At 40.4% G+C, this 6,662-nt stretch overlaps 1 non-coding gene across 1 annotated transcript; it reads left to right on the top strand.

Annotated features, from left to right (window-relative positions):
• Nucleotides 1-574: 574 nt before the first annotated feature.
• TRNAE-CUC (transfer RNA glutamic acid (anticodon CUC)) lies at nt 575-646 on the top strand. Its single transcript has one exon. It is a non-coding gene; the product is annotated as a tRNA-Glu (tRNA).
• Nucleotides 647-6,662: the final 6,016 nt, after the last annotated feature.

Below are 6,662 nucleotides of genomic sequence, written 5' to 3'. Positions count from 1 at the left end.
CCTATCGCCTCAACACATTAACCTAATCTATCCCTGTGTGGCACAGCCAAAAGTTTTACCATAACCAGGTTCCCACATGCTTTATGCATCCATCAGCCCTCTGTGTCTGTACTGTTACACACTTAACATTATGGCTGGTCCAAACAATCAGGGCAACTGTTACCACCCACCTTTCGTGTCTCCCTTTTTCACTCATAGACTGTAAGCTTGCGAGCAGGGCCCTCACTCCTCTTGGTATTTTGTTATAATCTACTGTATGTGATTATTGTTATGCTGTAATGTCTATTGTCTGTACAAATCCCCTCTGAAATGTAAAGTGCTGCGGAATATGTCGGCGCTATAGAAATAAAATTTATTATTATTATTATTAGCAGACATCTATTGTTCAATTAACCCACGTCTTTGTCCTCCAAGGTCATTTAGAAGAATAATAGAAAAGTGGAAGGTAATACATAAATGGATGGATTTAAATATGAATTTTCATTGTTGCTTTCAGCTGAAATTTTGTCAAAATAGCCTACCATAGCCTTTATGGTAGAAAACAGGAAGGCCATGTGCAAATTTCCCAACAACTTCCCTGGTGGTCTAGTGGTTAGGATTCGGCGCTCTCACCGCCGCGGCCCGGGTTCGATTCCCGGTCAGGGAACATGATTGTTTTGCACTTTTAATTGTTTGTTCTTTTTTTGGTTTGTCTGTCAAGGTCTAACGTTTCATGTAACCCAGATGGCTTACTTTGCACTAAGGGAGAGTGAAGGAAGAGGAAAGACAGATATCTATTGAATATGCTGTAGGTAATGGTCACAAAGATGAGTAGTGACAGACGCCGAATTCTTCTTCCCTCTCTCTATCCACTTAGGGCGTGTGCACACAATGTCTTTTTCAAGTGGGCAAGTTCTATAGTCAACCTGAAATGACACTCTATGAATGTAAAATAGAATGAGTATATGAACTGTCAAAACAACTTTCTGATAAAAGGTTCCATCTTTTGAACTTCTTTTAGCTGCATCAGGTTTTTAAAGACGTGAAGGAGTTAAAAAATGTAGCCTGTCCATTCATCAGGTGGCTTCTGCTTGGACGCTGCTCAGTAGTTTTAGGGTGTGTGCAGACGCTGCGGAATCCGCTGCGGATTAATCTGCACGGATTTTGCAAAAACCGCAGATAAACCGCAGGTCAAAAGACCTGCGGATTATCAGCGGTTTTGTCTGCGGTTTGGTCCTGCGGATTCACCATATCCACAATGGTGGAGATAGGAACCCGCTGCGGATTCCGCAGAAAGAATTGACATGTCACTTCTTTCTGCGGTTTCAAAACCGCAGCAAATCCACGCGGATTTTTCCACAACGTCTACACAGCGTTTTTTTATTTACCATTCATTTGAATGGTACTGTACACCGCAGCTAAAACTGCAGCGTGTGCACATACCCTTATATATGCAAAAGAAAAAAAAAGACAGGAAAAAATGACCGAAAAGAACACGGGCTGTGGAGTCGATAAGCCAAACCTCCAACTCCTCAATTTCTTTGACTCCGACTCCAGCTCCCTCTTATGTGTCTCATGTTTAAGTGAAACATTTACTGTAGTAAAATGGTAACATCAGGCTTTTAATCATCATTATTATACAATAATCAAGCTATTTATAAAAATATATTTATTGGGATACAACTTTAGAAGACAAAAACCTTTAACCCCTTAACCCCCGGAGCTTTTTCGGCTTTGTGTTTTCATTTTTCACTCCCCTTCTTCCCAGAGCCATAACTTTTTTATTTTTCCATCAATATGGCCATGTGAGAGCTTGTTCTTTGCAGGACAAGTTGTACTTTTCAACGACACCATTGGTGTATGGTGAAATTGCAAAAAAGGGAAATCCTATACTTGTTTTTGTTTGGCTTTTTTGCTAGGTTCACTAAATGCTAAAACTGACCTGCAATTATGATTCTCCAGGTCATTACGAGTTCATAGACACCAAACATGGCTAGGTTCTCTTTAATCTAAGTGGTGAAAAAAAATTCCAAACTTTGATAAAAAAAAAAATTGCGCAATTTTCCTAGACTCGTAGTGTCTCCATTTTTTGTGATCTCTGGTCGGGTGAGGGCTTATTTTTTGCGCACTGAGCTGACGTTTTTAATGATACCATTTTGGTGAAAATACAATCTTTTGATCATCCGTTATTGCATTTTAATTCAATGTCGCAGCGACCAAACGTAATTCTGGCGTTTTGATTTTATTTCTCGCTACGCCGTTTAGCGATCAGGTTAATCCTTTGTTTATTGATAGATCAGGCGATTCTGAACACGGCGATTCCAAATGTGTGTATATTTGGTTTTATTTTTGTCTAATTTTGAATGGGGTGAAAGAAGGGTGATTTGAACTTTTATATTTTTTAAAAACATTTTACTTTTGGGATGCTTCATGGGAGACTAGAAGCTGCCACAACCCAATCGGCTCTGCTACATAGAGGCAATGATCAGATTGTCTCTATGTAGCAGATTTACTCACTTTCTATGAGCGCCAACCACTGGGTGGTCACCGGTGTGCGTATTTCCTGCGCGATTGCCGGAAGTGCTTGTTAAATGCCACTGTCAAAGTTTGACAGCGGCATTAAACTCTTTAATAGCGGCGGGTGAATCACAATTCCACCCGTGGCTATTGCGGGCACATGACAACTGTTCAAAACAGCTGACATGTCCCGGGAAAGATGTGGGCTCACCACCGGAGCCCACATCAAAGGGAGGGAGTCTGACATCGGCGTACTATTACGCCTGATGTGGGAAAGGGGTTAATAAATTGTAAATATGCAATACACTATGCAATAAATGGGAAAAAACAGTTTTCAACAAAAAAGGAACTGAATAGATCGATTTATTTCTCCAGCTGCTCAGTGAATAGCAAATGTCATGTGGCATCTAAGTAACTAGAAAGTGAGTGCACCTCATCACCCCATTACAAGTTGTTTGTGGCCAATGACTATAGTTCATTTGATAGACTCACTCCCTGGTTTGCTTTTAGGCATTTTCAGGCATATTAAGGGTGGTTTCACATTAGCGTTTTTGTGCGCAGTGTTTGCTGCGCATGAGTCATGCGCCCCTATCTTTAACATGGGGGGCGCATGGTCTTGCGTTTGCACACGTTCATATGCATTTTCGTGCACATGCGCTTTTTATTCGTGTGCGCCTTTGCGCTCCAGACACAACATGTTGCATTTTTGGGTGTGCCGAAATTTGTCAAAAAAACGCATGCGCACGCTTGCGCATGGAATGCGACAAAAAAATGCATTACAGTCTATGGGAACGCAGGTGTGCGCATGGAAATGTGCACGCCTGCGTTTTGATGAACATGCGTTTTTGTCGTAAAAATGTGTAGACACTGGGTTTACCCATACAGAACGAATGCACCTAAAAAACGCAAACGGATGCAAAAACGCATGATGCGTTTTTTGCATGCGCACGATGCGCTGCGCACAAAAGCGCTAATGTGAAACCACCCTAAGCCACACTCTGTTCACTGTCTTAACCCCTTAATGACCAGGTCAAATTTTTGAAATCTGACCATTGTCACTTTATGTAGCAATAACTCTGGAATTCTTCAACATATCCCACTGATTTGGAGAGTGTTTTTCCATGACACATTATATCTTCTGATAATGGTAAACTTAGGTTAATATGTTTTGTATTATTTATAAAAAGTATCAGATACATGACAAAAATTTCAAAACAATAGCAACTTTCAAACTTTGAATGATTATCCCTTTTATCCAGATAGCCATACCATAGCAAAATATTAGTAAATAATATTTCCCTCATGTCTGCTTTACATCAGCACCATTTGTAAAATGTTGTTTTATTTTGTTAACATTTTAAAAAGCTTAAAAAAGTAGCAGGAATTTTTAATTTTTTTCCAAAGAAACTTATAAAACTTATTTTCTTTAGGGACCAACTCAGCTTTGAAGTGACTTTGGGGGCCCGATATATTGGAATCCCCCAAAAGTGATACTATGTTAAAAACCGCATCCCTCAACCTATTCAAAATCATTTTCAGATAGTTTATTAACCCTTCTGGTGCTTTTCAATTATTAATGCAAAGTGACATGACAGGAATGAAATAATAAATTTTTACCACCTAAATGTTTCTAACTTCTGAACAGGCTGCTATAGCTGGAAGACTTAAAGGCTGTTATTTGGCCATGAATTGCCATGGCAAACATCAGGACACCACACGATCAGGATCTCAAGGTCCCAATGGGGTTAAAAAGGACGCCCCCCACACTCTGCTAACCATCTAGATGCTGTAGTCACTAATTACAGCATTATTTAAGGGCTTAAATGGCCATGTCGGTGCCCTCACTGACTGTGGCTGATGCAGCAAGTTGTCAGCTATAGTTTTCAGCTGATAACTGCTGGATTGTCATCGGTCGGGGGATGCTGTTGCCTTATATCGCAGGGCAGTTTTAAGTCGTATTGATGATCATTACTACGTTTCCAACGTTGGGCGTAATAATGTAGGGATCCTTCCCTTTGATGTGGGCTCTGGCACTGAGCCCACATCTTTCCCAGCATATGTCAGCTGTTTTCAACAGCTGACATGTGCCTCCAACAGCCACGGGTGGATTCACAATCCACCCGTAGGTATTAACCTGCTAATTGCCGCTGTAAATCTCTAACAGTGGCATTTAACTAGCACTTCTGGTAAGAGCGCTGGAAATCCCGCCCATCGGTGACCCCGTCACGTGATCATGGGTCACCGATGCGTTGGCATGACAAACAGAGATCTCCAGCAGTCCTCTATTGTTGTCATATCCGGATTGCTATGAGCACCGCCTGGTGGTCAGTGCTCATAGCAAGTGAGCATTTCTGCTACACACAGGTGATCTGATAATCACCTGTGTGTAGCACAGGCAATAAGACAACTGCGGTTTCTAGTCTCTCATGGAGACTACTGAAGCATGCCAAAAGTAAAAAAAGTTTTTAAAAAAATGTAAAAAATAAAAATATAAAAGTTCAAATCACCCCCCTTTCGCCCCATTCAAAATAATAAAAATTGCACAACAACTTTGGTGGTCTAATTTCTCCTGTTACCCTTGGTAAAATAAAAAAAATTTTGGGCTAAAGAATTATTTTTGTGGAAAAAAAATGATTTTTTATTTTCACAGCTGTGCGTTATAAACGTCTGTAAAGCACTTGGGGGTTCAAAGTGCCCACTTGTGGGGGGGTTTGTGCTGTTTAGGCAAATCAGGGGTTCTGCAAATGCAACATGACGCCCGCAGACCATTCCATCAAGTCGGCAATTCAAAACGTCACAACTTCCCTTCCGAGCCCCAATGTGTGCCCAAACAGTGGTTCCCCCCACATATGGGGCACCAGTGTACTCAGGACAAACTGGACAACAACTTTTGGGGTCTAATTTCTCCTGTTACCCTTGTGAAAATAAAAAATTGTCGGCTAAAAAATCATTTTTTGAGGAAAAAAATGATTTTTTATTTTCACGGCTCTGCGTTATAAACCTCTGTGAATCACTTGGGGGTTCAGAGTGCTCACCACACATGTAGATAAGTTCCTTGGGGGTCTAGTTTCCAAATTGTGGTCACTTGTGGGGGCGCTCCAATGTTTAGGCACACAAGGGCTCTCCATACATGACATAGTGTCCACTAATGATTGGCGCTAATTTTCCATTCAAAAAGACAAATGGCGCTCCTTCCCTTCCAAGCCCTGTGCCCAAACAGTGGTTTATGACTACATATAAGTTATCGGTGTACTCAGGAGAAATTGCCCAACAAAGTTTAGGATCCATTTTATCCTGTTGCCTATGTGAAAATGAAAAAATTGGGGCCAAAATAAAATTTTTGTAAAAAAAAAGTACTTTTTCATTTTTACGGATCAATTTGTGAAGCACCTGGGGGTTCAGAGTGCTCACTATGCATCTGGATAAGTTCCTTTGGGGGGGTTCTAGCTTCCAAAATGGGGTCAATTGTGGGGGAGCTCCAAAGTTTAGGCACACAGGGGCTCTCCAAACATGACATGGTGTCTGCTAACAATTGGAGCTAATTTTCCATTCAAAAAGTCAAGTGGCGCACCTTCCCTTCCGAGTCCTGATGTGCGCCCAAACAGTGGTTCCCTCCACATATGGGGTTTCAGCATACTCAGGACAAATTTTACAACAACTTTTGGGGTCCACTTTCTCCTTTTACCCTTGAGAAAATAAAACAATTGTTGCTAAAAGATAATTTTTGTGACTAAAAAGTTAAATGTTAATTTTTTCTTTTATGTTGCTTCTGCTGCTGTGAAACATCTGAAGGGTTAATAAACTTCTTGGATGTGGTTTTGATCAGCTTGAGGGGTGCAGTTTTTGGAATGCTGTCACTTTTGCATATTTTCAGCCATATAGACCCCTCAAACTGACTTCAAATGTGAGGTGGTCCCTAAAAAAATGGTTTTGTAAATTTTGTTGTAAATATGAGAAATTGCTGGTCAACTTTTAACCCTTATAACTTCCTAAAAAAAAAAATGTTTCCAAAACTGTGCTGATGTAAAGAAGACATGTGGGAAATGTTATTTATTAACTATTTTGCATCACATAACTCTCTGGTTTAACAGAATAAAAATTCAAAATTTGAAAATTGTGACATTTTCAAAATTTTCACAAAATTTCCGATTTTTTCACAAATAAGC

This window comes from Dendrobates tinctorius, unplaced genomic scaffold (assembly GCF_039654945.1).
Source record: "Dendrobates tinctorius isolate UK_male_01 unplaced genomic scaffold, ASM3965494v1 ptg000228l, whole genome shotgun sequence".
Classification (NCBI taxonomy): domain Eukaryota; kingdom Metazoa; phylum Chordata; class Amphibia; order Anura; family Dendrobatidae; genus Dendrobates; species Dendrobates tinctorius.
This window is presented reverse-complemented; position numbering and strand designations above follow the sequence as displayed.